This window comes from Labrus bergylta, chromosome 7 (genome assembly GCF_963930695.1).
Source record: "Labrus bergylta chromosome 7, fLabBer1.1, whole genome shotgun sequence".
Lineage (NCBI taxonomy): Eukaryota > Metazoa > Chordata > Actinopteri > Labriformes > Labridae > Labrus > Labrus bergylta.
The window spans coordinates 4,900,979-4,919,829 of record NC_089201.1 but is presented as its reverse complement, the minus strand read 5'-3'; the positions used below and the strand labels follow the sequence as shown (position 1 = coordinate 4,919,829).

The 18,851-nt window shown below is 42.7% G+C and overlaps 1 protein-coding gene across 18 annotated transcripts in view; it reads right to left on the bottom strand.

The window, feature by feature from the left end:
• The window catches only part of mical3a (microtubule associated monooxygenase, calponin and LIM domain containing 3a), a 101,428-nt gene that overhangs the window by 63,221 nt on the left and 19,356 nt on the right, over window positions 1-18,851 (bottom strand). For 17 of the 18 annotated variants that reach the window (XM_065956533.1, XM_065956538.1, XM_065956536.1 and 14 more), the window contains exon 2: window positions 13,595-13,924. The gene's annotated coding sequence lies outside the window, so the exon portion shown is untranslated. Of the gene's footprint in view, window positions 1-9,875; window positions 10,033-13,594; window positions 13,925-18,851 lie in introns of those variants that run through there. The other variant, XM_065956534.1, reaches the window with a different exon arrangement.

The following is an 18,851-nucleotide window of genomic DNA, read 5'->3' as shown; positions in this document are numbered from 1 at the left end:
TACATAGAAGAGAAACAGCGAAACAGGCCGCTTTAGGAGTTTAACATTCATTCAAGCAAAGAACGGGCAAGATAAAAAAATTATACTGAGGTAAGCATGTAGATTATTCTTCCATCAATATTCATCTACAGCCGCATGTGAAATGTTTTTATGATCAACATCCTCTGACGGGAGAAAAGAAACCAATGGCTGTCGTGTAAATCCTTGATGGGACATGCAGCCAGCGCACACGGTAATCCTGTCAGAGCCACACTTGCTTTCTCTAATCTCAGTGCGTGGGCGTGGTTGTGAGCGCCTCCGATGGTAAACAAGTTGCAGGATGTGTAAGGGATTCAGAAACGAGGGAATCAGCACAATGAGCTTCTGACGGTCGTCTCTGTAACACCTCCACCTGCTGAGGCCTCCTCCACCTTTCTGCTCAAACAGCCTCAGATTTAGATTTGTGACAGTCAGTCAGAGAGCAGTCGAGATGAAGCATAGTGAGCAATCATTGGCCCACATGCATTAAAAAAAATCTACTTAGAGTAAAGACAAGGATCCATATTCTGCTGACCTTATAGCAACGACTGTGAAGAGCAGGTAAACAAGTTTCAGCTGGGGTCCTCTCAAATTCAGTCACCCCACTGCTCAGCTGCATAATTTAGCAGGGATTTGTTTACTATTCGTATAGCAAAGAGTTGTTCCCTTACAGCATCAGAAAAGCCTCGAAGAGATGTTGTATCAATAGCCTGCACAAAAAGCTCTGCTGAACTACCACAATAGGTTTATCACGGCTTCAGAAGCACAGATTAAGAGAAGCAAACAAAAACCAACAATGCAAAGGAACAGAGAAGCTGCAAGAGCTGCAAGCTGCAGCTAACGTTAGCTTAGCTTTTTTTAGGAGGCCCGTTTGTTTTGAGGATTCTTTAATTGTTTCTAAGGTTTTAAGTACAGAGTACAACTATCTGCAGAGGTTTTTCCAAAACAGAACAATGTGTTCGTTTAAACTGGGGAACATACTGAACACTAGTGGTGTGCCAATATATCAATACCACAGTATATCATCGCCCTGACTCATGTGGCACAATAATCAAATCGCTGGTGCCAAGTATGAATATTTGAATAGTAGAGAATCACCCTCATGGTTCCCCGCCAGCCTCAACGTCATCTTTTGTTATTGTTTCGATTGAGAGCCCCCTGGTGGCCAAATTTACATACCGTGTGTTTAAACCAATCTTCTCCTTACAGAACCTTCTTTTTTCCTAGATGCGATTATTAATCTACTCTGATTGGTCGATTGATTGTAAAACTCCATAATAACAGGGAGCTCTAGGGTGCTTGATTTTGATTTGATTGATCTTGATTTTTTAGATGTGTTCATGATAAGAAAGAGTTTCACCTAAAGAAGTCCAACAATCAGAGCATCATATTCAGCCCCCAAATGTTGTTTCAAGCTCCCGTGGTATTTTATAGATTAAATTCAGGTATTTAGGAAGGAAAGCATGTTATGAGTATTTCGATTTAAACATTGAGTTTGTGCTTTAAAGGTCAAACAGGGTTAGATATTTCAGCCTGAATTTAACCACACCTGTATCTTCAGCTGTGATAACCTGACTAATCTCCAAAGGTTCCACATCTGCACGTCAACACTGCCAAAACAAATCTGAGAATAAGCTTCAAAGTGAAAAGGCCAAATCAGAGACGTGAACATCAAACAGAAGCATGTGAGAGTGGCTTTCTTCCCGATCACGTCTTCCCCCTCGTGCCAGTTTCTCTCCATAGTTCAGATCAGCCAGGACAGGAGGAAGGTCGGCCCGTTGGTGTGAAGCTGCAGGCTGATCCTCCAGTAACCAAACACCAGCGACACACACACAGCGATAGGAGAGCATGAAAACAGATTCCTCACAAATTACATTTTAATCCCTGTTACAAATAAAAATATGCATGTGGAAAACTCATAAATTTTTGACAGGTGCAGCACAGATGGGGGGGGGGGGGGGCTGAGGCTGATTCATCACATGAAGTCTATAAACAACAAAACAAATATTCACACATTTACCTTCAAGACATTACAGACACATCATTCATGCCTTCAGTATTATTTTGTAGCTCCTTTAAATTTTATTAAATATCAACCAGGAACACCGGAAACATACCAAAGGTTATACAAGGCCCCGTGACCACATGGTGTGTTTTACAGGTAAAAAAAAGTGATAGCTGTGTGCTTGGAAAAGCTTGCATTAAGTGTCTGCGCTCGGAATGAAAGATATTTTTTTCTAGAAGGCTGGCAAGGAGCAGGACAAGTCGGGGTGAAATACTTCACGGTTTGTATTTGTATTGTTTTTCAAGTTTTCAGGAGCGTCATGTAAGAAAAGACCAACAGAGTACAACATCACTGTGACTTTTCACTCTGTTTCCCTTCACCTCAGATGTTCACAATAACAGTATTTGGTTGTTTATTACCTTTTACAGCAATACACCGCTTGTAGAACTTTTCCATAAAAACAATATCAACTTACAGTTGAGCTGCAGAAAGACTTAGAGCACGCTGAGATTATTTCTTCAGCCGTGTCTTACCTATGACAGAATCACTGATATTTAAAGGGCTTAGGAACTGACGTGTAAAAACATGCAATATCTATAATGTAATAACAAGAACCTCACCAGGTTTGGTTTGATCCCGTCTGCACGGATCCCAAAACCAACAGCTGTGATCACCGCACATGTCCGTCAGCTGCAAACTGTATCAAGAGCAACAACAGACAAGTACTGGGCAGGAGGACGGACCGTTGTTGTTTGTTTTCTCTCCGGCTATGTACAGCTTCAACAAAGATAAGGCACAATGTGAAAATAACCGAGCTCTAGAGGTGCTAACCTATGCTAAGCTAAGCACGACAGCCATAATACACAGTTCTGTAAATGAGACTGACATCAGTGCTCTAATATCACTCTTACTGAGAAAACAAATACGCCTTTTTTTTACTGAATTATTTTAAATACTGTTCCATAAGAAACTTCTTTAAAGGAGCAACACCTAGTGTTTAAAATGGGTACTGCAGTCCAAATTCAAAACAATGAACAGAGCTGTCTCCCCCCCTCCCTCCTCTGTAGAGTCGATGCTCACACAGGTTGCCATGTTGAGGACACTGAAGCTTCAGTGTTTATCCAGCTCTGCATCAGTCTGTAAACCTTTCTGTGTTCTAACCTCTCTCCATTTTTCAAAAACATCTCCAATATTGATCCTAGTTTGAGCACGTTTCTGCTCGTGGAGCTTATTAGAAACATGCAGAGGCTTTTTAGGTCGGGTACAATCACTTCTATCTGAACCACTTCTCTTGACCGCTTCCATCACTGCAACACCTGTTGGTTTGCCTGGTAAAATGAGGGGCGTCCAAAACGGCCGTTTAGGGGTGCCTTAAAAGCGCCTACCTTCTCTGGTCCAAACAAATCCAGAGCATTCAGGACCAGAATCTAAAGTTCCTTACTGTCTGATGTTACGATGTTAAAATGTTACAATTCACTTAGCAGACGCTTTTCTCCAAAGCGACATCAGAGAGTAAGTACAACACTAATCCATTCATACACCACCACAGAAGCAGCAGGAGCAATGCGGGGTTAAGTGTCTTGCCGTCAGTAGATATCAATCTTACCGAATGCTCCTTTAACCAATCCAAGTCCCTAAAGCAGACTGTGATTTAAGCATCCTTCCTGAAATACGACCTTGAAGTCTCATGGGAGCTGAAAACACCAATTATATTCCCATTTTAAACCAATAAGACTCTTTTTCAGTTTATCAAAGCACGAGTTTCTTGGAAGTGCAGTCCATTTGGAAGATCGCTTTCATGTGCTTCAATGAGATTTGCAGGTTGTTCCAGTGAGAGTGGTGAGAAGGTAGAGCTGCAGACATCTGTCTGTCAGCCCACAGACAGAGAGATGACCAGCACAGAGCACTGAACCTGCTCAGGTCAGTTCACTTTCTCTTGGGAAGAACTCTTCTTGGGCTTGTATCTCCATCAGACATGCCAGAGAAGAATTCGTCTCTTGTCTAGTTTTGCAGATAACAAGGCCTCACGGCTCCTCTACACACACACACACAGGAGGAGAGTGAGTGTGAAATATGATGTGGTCTCTGGAGGGATGAACGGTTTACTGGAGTGAAAGGACCTGACTGTAGAGGAAGGTTAACGGTTTCAGGCTGAGCAGCTGTTGAAGCCTGATACCTGAACACGACACGCTGTGATGTCGGCTTTAGCATAGAAAGATTTGTATAAAGACCTTGACAGTTACATTCAGCCCTGAATCTAGCAGGTGACACTACCCTGATACCTGCTAACACCTGTGGGCGCTCTCTCATCTGTTGGAGAATGGAGACATGGCTTATTATTGTATGGATGCCAGAGTTTAGATCTAAACAGGTGAGCTCCAGGTGCCTCCATCACTAATCAGCCACTATGGGCAAGACAAGGTATTTTCTATACGGGAACAGCTTAGCCAGTATTCATTATCACCAGAGGAACTACTTTTAGAGACTAGAGACTTTGGAGCAATTCATTGCATTTTTAACCAACAGGGATCAGGGTTTAAATGAAATTCAGGGAACTTGATTTTTGCCCCCTTAAAGGTCCCGGTTCTTGGTGTAGAACTTTCCTATGGTACATGAACTTAGTGCTGGCCATTGCAGCATATTTCTGATGAGTCGAGAACAGTTGTGGCTTTTTCATGTAACCTAAATTACCTTATCTTGACAGGATTTTTAGACCTCGTTAGAAACATACACCTTTATGGGCTATGAGACCCTTTGAGACATTTGAAAAGAAGATCCTCGTACTAAAGGGTCCGTGTTCTTCAGCTTTTGTTTCCAAGTTCGTCATTACTTTGCGCTGGTTTCACTTTTGCGCTCCTGAAGTTTCCTAGTTATTTCCAGGCGGACTGCCCCTGAAATCCTCATGATCGGGTTTGTTCACACATGCACCTCACAGCTGGAGACTATCTCTGTCGGACAGGAGTGGTGGGGATGAAGGGGGGTCTCAGGAGGCAAAGCGGGACGTAAAAAGAACAAAAGAGAAGTTGCAAATGAAGTAACAGAGTCTGCTATACAATGCTATGATGCATTTCTGCCTGGATGCCAATGCTAATGTGTAGTTCCACACTTTCACAAAATCAACAAAAGGAGGGGAGAAGAACATACATATAAACAACACCTCCTGCTTGTTTGCTGAGAATTTTAGTTCATTTTAGCAGATGCATTCTCACATCAGCTCACCTGGACTTCCATGTGGACACTTTACGACGAGTCAGTCAGGAGAAAGACTGGATGAAGTCCGAGAGACAAATCTGACTTTTTGCGTTCACACATGCAGTCTTGTGAAAGTGTGAAAGCACTATTTGTCTTCTGCTTGTTAATGGACATGTAGATGTTGGCATCTTAATGAGAATATAATGAGCTAAACAGGAGAAAAATCACTCATTATAGCTGATGATATCTGTGTTCTTTACCACAACCTTTTCCCACTAGGTTATAAATCAATCAAAAATATTGATTGAGTTTGATGGGAATGACTTGAGAAATGACTTCACGTACACGTTGCAATTCATGAGTCACCATAGCACGACAACCTGTCAGCTTTTACAACACGGTTTACAGCAACACGAGAAGAAGTTGCTACACTTGAAATAATAATTTTTATATGAGCCCTCTGTACGGGTGCATTTTAAATTCACTGTGTAGTCTTCAGACAATTCCTCCCATTTATCACACACAGAGGGAGCAGTCTGATTGTGCAGCTCTGCTATAGCGTACAAGGGTCAGCAGCAACGTAAACAGTCTCAGTGTGCTGGCCTCAGGAATGCATTTGTCACACTGGCCTACTTCTGACCTGGGAGGGAGAAGAAATCGCCAAGAAGTAAGTATTTAATCTGGAGCTCTGAGCAGCGACCACAGAAACTGGACTGGGGCCATACTAACTTGTTGTAAGCACAACTTCAACCGGTGGATTTACTGTTGGTCCTCCAAATCAGATTTTTTAGACCTAATGCCACATTTCCCATGAGGAAGGAGAAAATGGTATCAGAACATCTCTAAGTGGAATGGTGGACGTGGTAATTGTCCTCATTGCTTTATGATTAGTGCTTGCTGCAGAGCATCACCATCACACAGTTACCGTAATCTGTCATTAGCATGGAGTAGCAAACAACTCCTTTAAAGGACTGACTGCAGACTAAACTTGATGCTGTATGCATGTTGGTCTGAAATCATCAAGGGCCAGCGAGCATCTGATGAGTCAACACAGTAATAAACCTCTGGGACACACCTGACGGTTGGTACACATCCATCTGCTTATGACACAGCAAGAGGGTTCAGAAGACTTCCTTCCTTCCTTCCTTTCTTTCCTAGATCAGGAAAGGACCCCCCTTCCACCATAAAGTGGTGGAAGGGGGGTCAGGGGTAGACAGGAAGTCACTCACCCTCTGAGAGACCATCGGCGGGGGGGGGGTCAGAGTGACTCAGCTTCACTTTCTATACATCCTTCAACAGATGCAGCTGAAATATATTGTTAAACATACCCTGACGTCAAATCTGCCTTCAACAGCCAATGAGAGAAAAGAAGACTGAGGCTTTGATGGTGTTGCCAAGCAACAGTAAACATACTCGCCGTCAGACTTGTGAAAGAACAGAAAACAAATGGAAACAACCTGACCTTCAGTTCTTCCTGGAAAAATAGACAATCATGTGTTCGACTTGAGCAGAATATTTTCATATCCAGAGCTGTAAGTCTTGTGCTTCTCTCACTGCAGAGTCACTGCTGCGGGTTGTATCTAGTCTCAGCCTCTGTGAGACCATGTGAGGTATACACGTGCTCACTCCAGCACACAATTTAATCTTAATAACATCCTGTAGAGAGCGCCTGGCTGTTATTTCCCTATCTTGTGGTTTGTTGAAGTCTGAGATTCATGAGAGGAGTTTCTCTGAAGGCTCTTATTTGCATGACGCTTTGTTTACACAGATTTCTTAATCTGTAAGGCTTTAAAATCACCTGAAGTCTGAGCCCTGCTGTTCACAAACAATGTTTCAGTGGCTGCGGCGGGCACACCTGAGCTTCCTTCTACTCGTCTGACCCTGCTGCCCCTCTCTTGGAAGTCAGACTACAGACTTCTCCTGCTCCTTCTTGTGCTGAGTCAGCGTCAAAACAAACATCCTCCTCCTACTCTGCTCCGCATCCTCATCTGAACAGAGAGCTATGATAACACGTGCAGTTTCACAGAGGTGGCACATCCCATTTCACATCTGCCGGCCCCGTGTTACACTCTGTGACCTCAGAAGAGACGTCCAAAGTCTGACAGGGATTCTGCTGCAGCCTTAAAAAGTGATCAATAGAACAAACGCTCCATCACTCCTCGGAGACAGAATAAGAGTCTTTGGTGGGGGGGGAGACGCCAGTCAGGTCAGGACCTCACTGCTCCATTTAACCACACTCTGACTCTTGTTGCTCTGTGATGTATGGTCCAATCTGGGTCAGCTGCAGTAGTGCTGTATTGTTGTTGTTATGGAGGTCAAGGTGCAGACAGTCAACTGACCGAGAACAGAGGCATCAAATGAAAGCGTGCATCAGTGAACCCTGCATGACGTCAACCTCTGGGCACAAATCAGGTGTTTGTCTGCATCCAGCGACATCTTCCAGACTCTTAAAGCAGCAACATTATCTCATTATGTTGCCTCCTTTGTGTTTAACGTTTTACATTATTCTATAAGTGATTAAAAAAAAAAAAAAGCTGCCAAAATCACCCAGTACCTCGTTTCCCCACAAACACACCAGAGAGAGAAGACGCCGTCAAGGTCACACGGTTTCTTCTGCTGGAAAAGTTGCTTTTAAGTTGGTGAAGGCAAAATGAGGTGCAGTCAATGGAGTGGACCAACATATGAGTTGCTTTATGAGCATATACGCAAAAACCTTTTTCGATATAATGATGAATTATGAAATAATAGAGACGCATCGATAGGGAAAATCAGGGATGATGATGTTTGAAATATCAATTTAGCCGATTCTGATGTTTGTTTCATGACTTCTTTTGAGGTCAGACGCCCTACCCATGCCGACATTTTCTCTCAGGTTTGATGATGAAAACAAATGTGTACAAAGAGGCAAAAAATATCTGCACACCAAAGAGCTCAGATTTAAAGGATTTATTAACCAAGAGCGTGTTGGCTGGAAGCGTCACTGGTTGATAAAAACAGGAGCTCCTTGGGGTGCAGATCTTTTTTGCCTTTTGATTCTTTTTTCTATTTTTGGACCCAGCACCCACTGAGGGATGTGTGGCCCTTTTTTGACTTTTTATCAAGTCCATTCAAGAGGTGACTTCATCTTCTATGAATCAGTAGTTAGGGGTACTAGATGTCGGCATTAAATTGATTTAGCACAACAAATAAACATCTGCTACATCGGTTCATGCCACATTATTAATGTCTGTCAGCAGGGCCGATATCGGCTGATACTGATGTTAAAAATACTGGAGTTAAGCTTGTGCTCGTCTTCTTCAGTGTGGCTTTTGTTTGTCTGTCTTTTTTTTCTGTGTGGTCTCATTATTGAGACCTTTATTGTCCCTGTATGGGACATTTGATTTACAGCAGTGGACAAGAACACAGCAAATAAAATGACAAAGGACAGAGCAACACAACCAAGAAAAAGAAAATCTATCTGTTGGTAGAAGTTTCCACTGGAACAGTATCAATATAAATAAAGTGCTGTAGTGTTGTTGGAAAGAACAATCATGGTTTAAAGAAGATTAAGTGCATTAATTGTCCTATAGAAACATATCTGTTTCTGTTGGTCTTAGCCCTCCGACCAGAGGGAGAAGAACACATTCCTCTGAGAGAGGAGGGACAGAGCTGGACTGACTTTGCTTTCCTCACAATTTGTCTGTTCCACATATCTGACAAGAACAGATAGTTTCACTGGCTGTTGTAATGATACTGGACAGACGTGTTGTGCACTGAAAGGTTACCATACCATGAGATAAAACAAAAGGTTGAAAAGAAAGAAGAGTCTCTGCAGGCCCTTTTATCAGATTGCATGTGTTATAGTCAGGATCTAGTTCAGAGGTGGGCAACTGGCGGCCCGGGGGCCACATGCGGCCCCCATTAACCCTCAACGTGGCCCTCAGGTCAATTTTTAAATAGCAATTAATTGGAAACATGAAGAAAATATGACAAAATCTGCCATGAAATCATGAAAACCAGAAATATGTCCATAATAATATTTGATCACTGGTATATGTTGAGTTAAATTTGAGACATAATTTACTGTAATCGGTTTTATATACTACAATTTGGCCCTCTGGCAGTGAGAATTAAATGAATGTGGCCCTTGCTGTTACCAAAGTCGCCCATCCCTGATCTAGTTCTTGTCAATGATGTGCCCAGGTACATGTAACAGCACTGGATCTGCACAGTCTTCGTTGATCTGTGACGTGCATATAGTTTACATTACAACCATCCCACACTTCACACATTTCAAGCTGTTACTATCATCAGCCTTATTCAATTCATAAACAACATCCAACTGCGGATTTCCCCCTCGATACTAAAGAGAGCAGAAAAACCCCGGACGTATCATTATGAGAGAGATGTGCTGAATCTCTCCAGACTCCACAGGCTGTCCCTCCTCCCGGTCTGTGACTGAGGAGCTTCACCGTATTCAAAGCGAGGCTCGCAGATCATACACTATTATGAAATGTCAACGAGCTCAGCACATGAACGCATGTCTGATTTATTACAGGAGCTCGTCGTTAAATCGTTAGTAGCTCTGTTAAAAAGCCACCGGACCGTGACATTCCCAAACGTGTGCAGAGCATGCAGAGGTGCAGTCAGCGGATCCAAGAAAACGCCGTGTTTCTCTTACCGTCTGATACCGTGTGTCTTCATAATCCAATCACGTAATCCGTGAGTGAATCCATGTCCGTGGGTAAATCCACACTTCAAGGTAAAATCCCCACAGTTTGGACCTGTTATCTAAAGGGGAGGGAGGGGGGGTAATGCTTGTTCAGGCCAGAGCAGGGAGCCACACCGCAGAGGAGAAGAGGCGCAACTTGAAACTGACAGAGAGGGATCGGGCCAAACCATTACGACGAAGAAGGGGGGGGTGAGCAGGCAAGTCTATTAATTACAACACACTACAAGCGAGTTAATGTCGGAAAAGATCCCTCTGAATCATACTAAGCAGAACATACAGATGTGTAGTTTGATAAAATAATGTCATGTCTGAGTTTTTTATTAAATCCTTGAAAATGTTGAGTGAGACCTCCCCCCCCTTTCTGCGTCTTGGAGGGAGCCTGCGTGTTTTAACTCAGTTTAATCCTATTGGTCTCTTCCAACGTGACGCAGCACAACTGCTGCCTTCACATGGTGTCAGAAACATTAGCACTGCTTTACACAACAGCAGGAAGCGGGCGGGAGTTTTTATAATGGCCATATCTGAGAAATGATGAATAAACCTTTTTTTACTGCGAATCCTTCCTCGACCTGCCACCCCACTAAAAGCCCCCTCTATTGTAATGGTTGCACCTCCCAAAGGTTTAGTGATTAATAAGCTTCTGTTTCCCCCATGTTCATTAACATTGAATGACAAACATGTTTCTTATCTAGTTCTTCAACCAGGTGTAAGAAAGTGCAGACCCCTGATTTCAGAAGAGACACTGGTCCATGTGAACAGGGCCGTGTGCAGACTGTCTTGACTGTCTTAACTTAAATGTTTTACTTTGTCTTACAGTTTGTCGACCCCTGACATGTGTGTTTGTGTGTTTGTGAATGTAGTCTAACATTGTAATATTGTTGATGTTTACAATAAAGATTTTTAAGAAACCATTCCTCGATACCTTGTATGTGATTTATAAATCTAAAGATATATTCACTTTTCTTGACATAAAACATTAGGACAGGTTAATAACAAGAAGCGGTGACCCTAAAGAAAGGCCAATAGTAAAAATGATATTCATCGGACAACCATCAATTTAATTTCAGTAAAGTCAAATGCTCAAAGTTATTCATAATTTTACTTGAGTCTTGTAAGGATTGCACATAAAACCATGGCATGGTCTGATGCTTTAGAGCAGAGGTTCTCATCTGGTCTACCTGCCTCAGGACCCACCACCAACACCTTTACGGAAAATCCCGACCCAAAATTTCGGAACTTTTTCAACCAGACAAATTTATTTTATAAAAAACTGTAGTTTGGACCTCAGAGGACACATGACACGAGACAGAAGAAAGAAACTGAACACAACAAACGTGAATAAAAAGCACTTCATAGACTTTTCCCCCCATACACACGTTAGCGACCCACTGAAAACGGCTCCATGACCCACTTTTGGGTCCTGACCCACCAGTTGAGAACCACTGAGAGTTTACATTGTTGCTGATTAGCTCAATTAAGTTATCAGTGTAATGCAGTTAGCACAGCGTACAGTTTTGCATGAAGCTTCTAAAGCAGGGTTAAGTCTTCTTGCATTATGTCGGGTGACATTCCTCTCAGTCATGTTGTTGTGTCTGTCTGCTGTCTTTTCCACGATATGGATGATGAAAAAATATAATTCCCATTGAATTCTAAAAACCCGTTTGTTTATTTTCCAACAAAGCACAGACGTGGATTGTGCCGTGGCTTCAGAGGGGCTGAAGTCTTCCTTAGTGGAAAACCACTCAAGATTACAACTTTGGGAAAATTACAACTTTCAAACAATCACTTTGAAATGGCACGACATCACATGGAAAACAGTATGGAGAGTCTTTGGCTGCTTCCCACAGACAGAAATATGCATCGCTGATCTCTTGCTTTGTTCTGTCTTAATCACGACACAATCCAAGACTTATACTCGTGCTACAGAAGCATATTGTAAATGTAAACACTCCCCGCAATCCCGCCTGCACATCCAAAGGAACTCCTGGAAGCTGCACTGATTATCCAATCTCTTGGTCGACTCAAAGAAAAGGCCAACCAAATGCCAGCTTTCTAAAAAACCCACACAAATGTCACAGTCGCTGCTGTGCTTTGAATATGCCAAAGCTAACAGCTGAATCACAGGATAGAAAAAAAAACTGAGCAATCTGAAAATGTGACTTTCTAAGATAAAGTTCATGTTTTTTCATCAAGTTAAGGTTCGTCTTTGTTATCCAAGTGACTATGTTGGGCGCTCTGCTTTGCAGGAAGAAGGAACTCCTCTGCTATAATATCAGCTCTGTGCACATTTCAGAGCGAGGCCAACACATCCCTCACCTGCTGTCAGAGGACAGATAGACAGGTGTGGCTGGTTTCTGAGAATGCTCAGACACACACACGACATTAGTAATCCCTGACAAACACAAAGTGTAAACCTCAGCTTCAATAAGGACACGTGGAGGGATGAGTGTTACGACTTTGTTTTGGTTCGTTCAACAGAAAAGCATGCGACTTGACAAGTGATTTAAAAAGTATTTACTGCAAACTTCTGTTGAGGAGGAAAAGGTTCAGGGAGGGGGAATTCATTGGAAATATGGATGAGATAGAAAACACAGGGATATGTGTTTATAGACACACACTAATGTCGGACACTACCCAGGTCATAATCATTAGGTCATAAAAGACTGTCGGCTGCAGTGAAGTTTTATTTGTTCTGTTTGTTCAGAGGATGCCTTGTAGCAAATGGAACAATCATTAGTGTAGCTCCAGACTCGCTTATTATGAAGGTTACGTAATGCTTTGTTCAACAGCGGTAACAACAAACATTTCACCTCTCACTTCCTCCTATAGCGTACTGTGAATTGGGCCCTTTACGTCTGCATACCTGCAAGTGGATAATCGCTCAAAACAAGGATTTCTTAACTTTATTATTAAAGACACATTCACTGAGCTGGTAAGATAAAAAAAAAAAAACATCCCTGCAAATTTAGGTTGTGAGCGCACTAAAAATGTCGCTCTGTCTTATGCAACTGAATATATAAAGGCTGCATCACATCTCTGTCATGTTATCGCAATGCTCAAATGAGGCACAGAGCTACGCTAATTAAAAACAGCAACATTTTGACTGTAGGAGGAGAGGAAAAGATGGCTGTCTGCACCACCACAAGGTTACTCCACTATATGAGGTCTCAAATCAGAACAAGCTGCCCTAGATGAATCGCACTGATTAGCTAATTAAACAAACCACAGGGGGACGCAGGATGTCAACCAGGACTGCTTGTGCAAAAATGAAAGACAGAGCAAAAAGACTCGGAAGACTGAGAGCAGAAGTCAGGAGCAGGACGTCGATGTGCATGTTAACAATACATCACACGGAGTTTCGGCACATTATGAAACCTCCCCTCATGGCACGGAGCTCCTTAGTTCCCACCACGCCTTTGAGGTTTGTCATCAGCAGTTCGCTGAGGATCAGAGGAAGCATGCAAACAAAGGGGTTGTCTACCTAAGGTGAGGCAAGGTGCACACATTACAAACATAACAAAGGAATTACACGTGATGTCATCCTGGAAATCTCCAAAGGCATCTGCCTATCACATTATAAAATACAGATGACAATGGGCCACATCAGATCTCCATTCATTCAGCTGTGATGCAGAAGCGGTTAAAAGAGGATAAAAAAAAGTACTTACTGTTGTGAGGGAAGACAAGCCGGAGGTCCAAAAGGTATTCCTCTGCCTCAGATTTATTCTCTTTATATTTTCCTCCCTCTCTTTCCCCCGTCTCTCTTTCTCTCTCTTCCTCTCCTCCCGCCTTCTCCCCCTCTCTTCTCACCACAGCAAGATGCTGCCTGGACCAGTGCTCGCTGCCATGGTAACCAAGACTGGGGGGGATTCTCACGTGACCGTCTCTCTGTGAGAGCTGATTGGCCGTACACATGAAAGTGAGGAGGGAGGGGGTGGGGGTTGGTGATGTCACATGCCCACCGGTTCCCAAATGGGAGGGATCCTCACTCAGGCCGCCTGCGAGCACAAACAGACACAATGGGAGTCTTTTTAAGGTGGGGTTAAGCTGGAGTGGAGATTCCAGACAGTCAAAAAGGATTTCTTTTTTATTGAATGAATGAAAAGACTTCTGATGTGAGGGATAGAGCTGTGATGCTGCTGCTGCTTCAGGGGCCTGGATGCAGAAATAACACAAAGTGTAGCCATGAGTGCAACTCGACCTGCTGGCCTTTTAACCCTTCCTACTGGGACTGCAGGGAGGTATATATAGCACTGCAGAAACCAGACAGAGGCCTTCATGCACGTTTTCACAAGATATTATTCATACTGCATACAAAGGCACACGTACAATCAGTAGAACAAAAGAACTTTAGATCGTTGTGATATATATTTTAGAGGCAGAGTGTGGTTTCAGCTCCTGCTGGTAACAAAAAATGACCTTAGTGTATTTCATGGATTAAGTGATTTTGTTTAATTGCACCCTCAGTTTTAAATGCAGCTACAAGAGTTATAAAAAACACAAAAACAAACAATGCCTGAGGCATGTGCTGAACAGCCTATGTGAGCTATAATTGCATAATGATAAGCGTCCTGCTGTCACACAGTTTACAGGCGTTTTACAGACTTGAAAGTTGAGAAAAAAACTTGGCACGTAGCAGCAGCAGTTAAAGCACCGTTTAGCTGCAGAGGGAACGAGGAAAAAAAAGTAACTTTCCATGTTCATTTAGGCAGTAAAAGATTTCAGAAAAAGAGTCTGTGTGTTTTACGGGCCGTTTGAGGGAAAGTATGTCTCTGTCAATTTCACGTTCATTCCCCGTGATGACATGAGAAATCTTGGTCCAGGCTCGTTGTCAAGGCTGTTGCGTAACGCTCCGAGATTGATCCAGTTGAGCCTGAGATGAGAAATGTTTCTTGTTTTGGTTGAATGTTTTTTTCAGCGCTGATGTCATGTGTTGAATTTAAGCAACTCAACTCTGGCATATATAGAGTTAATTTTTTAAAATATATCGGTTCTTTACTTTTACAGTGCAAGTGTCGTGGGTCGTTTTGTGGGGTCGCTTCATTCCTGAGGGACAGAAATAGAAGCCGACAGTTGGACATGGACAAGAATTTAGACACCTGCCATCTTTGGGCGTGTCCTTTTCACGCACACTAATCATACACATAATTGCCCCCCTGCTGCAGGACATCCATTTGCACTGTGTGTTTAAACTAAGACGCTATTTTTTGCTGTTTATTTGACATGATTTATTTTCTTAATTCTTGATTCTTCTGAAGTTCTGACGTAGAACAGAGGCCGTCCAGAGTCATTCCTAAATGTAGCTCTAACACGGAGCTCTGGAGGGTTTTGCATTATGCAGCCATTTTTCTTCTAATGCTATAACTGGGCAGTGAGCTTTATGAATTAAACATGCACCGCTGTCTCCAGGGCCGTCTGTTATTCCACACCAAGCAGACACTGCTCACATTAAGGTGTTATTACCTTTCTGTAGTACATTTCTTCTAATGCAAGACTATCTGAGGACGCAGTGCTTCATTCATCCACGCTTAAATCACAGGACAAGTCATTGTCAATGTAGGAAAATATGTTGATGACTGTAAAACAAGATTTGCAAATCTAAATGCTGAATATCAGTTTTCAAACAAACAGATTCTTTGAAGCACAGCTTCTGACACAAACACAACATGGCAGCACACAGGCCTCAGTTAATGACTCCCAGCCACATTTAAAGTTATGTCAGTCAATATTAAGACTGTCACTGGCTATTTTCCACAATCCCTTCAAGTCTCATATACAGTACACACTGTCTCTGCCCTCTCTCTCTCTCTCCTCCTGTGAGCATGAATAGGTGAAGGCCATGATGAGAGGAGTCATCCTAATAGGCCATCTCATCATGTTCATGGCCTGTCATCAGGAGCCCGTTATGGGCCACTGAGCATCACACTGCAGACGAGGAGGAGGAGGAGGAGTGACTGTAGAGAAGTGTTAGAGCACATGGCAACTACTTGCAAGCTTTATACATCCCAAAATGTTGATGCACCTGTTATATGAAATAATAGTTCAGGAAGTCATTTTTTATTAATTACCCCAACCTGTTTGCAAAAACAATTGAGGTTGTTGAAGTGAACATAGCATGAGTTACCCTAGAGCTGTGCTGTGTTGGACACATGGAATTATTTGGGCCTGCAAGCAAAGCTGCAGAAAGCTTGTTCATAGCTCAGGATTCATTCAATATTGTTGGTTCAGGAACATAAACCACGCCTCAAACATAACCCATTTCCCTTTCATTCGTATTAATCACTCCTGTCCCTCTGACGCTGATTTCACATCCCTCCTCCCCAAACCCCTCAGTGATTCTTCACTTCTCTCTTTGTCTAAATACATGAACTACGGGGGCTCCATAAAGACAGCAATGAGGAGACGGCTCCCCCACCCAGAGTCTCGACCCCTCTAGTTTCCTCATGTTGTACCTACATCAGCTGACAGAAGTCCATCCTCCTTCTTCCATTCACCTCCTGACCCTTACATTCATCCATTCATCCCTCGTCCTTTACCCTCATCCCACATCTCTTAACCCTTACCTTCCTCCCTTCTTCTCTTGACCTTTATCTCCATCTCTTCGTCCCTGAACTTTTAAACAGTACATTCATCCCTCGACCCTAACCTTCATCCCTCCATCCTTTCGTCCACACTTGTCCAACTTTTTTGCCAACTTGCAACTGGAACGCAGTTAACCTCAATTGTGACTCTATTCTTAGCTCCAACATCCGAGTTTCGAGGTAAATTGAATGCACCAATAAATCTGCTTAACTTACAGCAACAAAAAAAATGTATGATTACCCGGATTTCTTGCTGCCTAGTCTTTAAAGTAATCAGGTAAAAAAAAAAGGTTAGATTGTCTATACAAGATGTAATTCTGCACTTTTTGTTTGAGCAGTGTAGCTCCAACTGAACCACATCACAAATGTATAAATGTGATTCTTGAATTTACTGTAAGCGCACAGTGAAGACAGCTCACATGAGAGAAGGAAAGCATGCACAGCGTTCATAAAGACGGTAATTGGTTAATTCCACACATGAACAACAGTCCTCAGTCCAAACAGTCTATATTGAAAAGTTCTTCCCAGAACCACATAGTATTTCAGGCCTCATGACTCCAGCCCGTGCTGTAATTCGAACATTTAATTTCCTCCAGAATGATGAGCTCTAACCCTGTGCAAACACGACATAAATCTGCTCCAGTCTGCAGCCCCTGAGCATGATGGGTAGAGGGAGACATGAAGACACAGAGACCTGTGTGTGCGTGCGAGGAGGTCAGGGTACTAACTGAGGACTCGCAGACAGTGAAGAAAAGATAAAGACGCCAACAGAGGCAGGGTAGAAAAAAGTCTGAGGTGAATTTTCAGCAGGTCTGTCTGTCTTTCTGTGGTCAGTCTGAGCTCGTCTAAATTTAACTGTATGTGTTTAGGAGACCTCAGTTCAGGGCTGTGAGGACTGAAACAGCAGCAGTGGTCAGAGAGCGCTCACACTGGATGCATTTCTCACCCTGCTGGGCGTTTACTGCGTCCATGAACTGCTGGCACGGTGGGTTATAAATCCAACCTTTCCTAGAAGTTAAATGGGTCAAAAGTCACGGCTGTGTGACCCAGTGTCCCCGACCTCTTCCTGATCCAGAACACTGAGGTCTAAGTGTGGCCGGGACTCTAATGACTCCGGCCGTTTAAGGCTTTAGGGTAGGGTAAGGTAAACTGCTCAACTAGATGGGTTTTTAATACTTCCGATGCTGTGTATGAAGTCAAATATTCTCTATTTCTTTTATTTCCACGGTACATTCTTTTAGAGAAAGTAAAGATGGTGATCACCAGTTATTTGACTACAACAGTAAAGCTTGGCGTACACTGTACGATCATATAAGAGTCGGGTAGAATGTAAGACTTAATCATTTATTATGCACAAATATCACACAACAATGAGGTGTGACCTAACCGCTATGGCCATCTTTGGAAGGAGGAAGAGAATGCAGACTCAGAGGGCAGAACAAACAGGTGCTAGGTAGCTGTGGGAGTGTCACCCACCTGGGGGAGGGGTTACTGCCCTTTGTGATGTCATCAAGGGAAAATCTCCAAATGATCTGTTTGAGCACACATTTTCTGACAAGTGGAGGAGGCCAAAGAAGGAGAGGATGGGCTTTTCTCATCATTTTTTAATAATAATTAACCAGACTTCTATCTGTGGATTGATATGAATGCAGTCCTCAATTGTCAGTAATTAAAGCCACCTCTGTTGGTCATATCAGCAGTCTGGTGTAGAGGAAAAAACAGAGCCGGGAAATCAACATTACACAGCTAATTACCTTCCGGGGTCAATGAATTGAGTTTTCTGTTGGTTTTGTTGAGATGTTCATAGATTCAAACAGGAACAAATCAAACTGAGGTAAATCTGAAATGTGTTTCTGCTGAACTGTTATTAATATTATTATTTTACATTTCTTATGTCATTTTACAGGATTAATATTTCCCTTACAACCATAGTCCTGTAAAAAACAAACAGTGTTTCATCCCTCACGGTCACTACAGTGAGCTCATCTCAGCACAGCTCAGCAGGAAAACAAACAGAATCCTAATCAAATCTCTGTCCTACAGTGACACAGTGAGATTAGGACAGCCATAAGTGGGCTTTTAAGGAGATTTCTGATGCACTCTCTCGTTACCTGTGCTCGCAAGTAGCATGAGAATAAACAGTAGTTTATTGCTGCTCAGACAAAAACCGAGTACAAGGCACTCTAGTTTCCATTTCAAAATGAGTTGGGTTTGTGTCTTTGTTTGTCTTGGACTTTGTCTTTATGAAAATGTAATCCACGAATTTAACCAATCCCTGACTCTCAGCACTTACCTGCAGCTCTGATATCTTTATCATGTAACTCTGACGTGCAGTGATACTAAC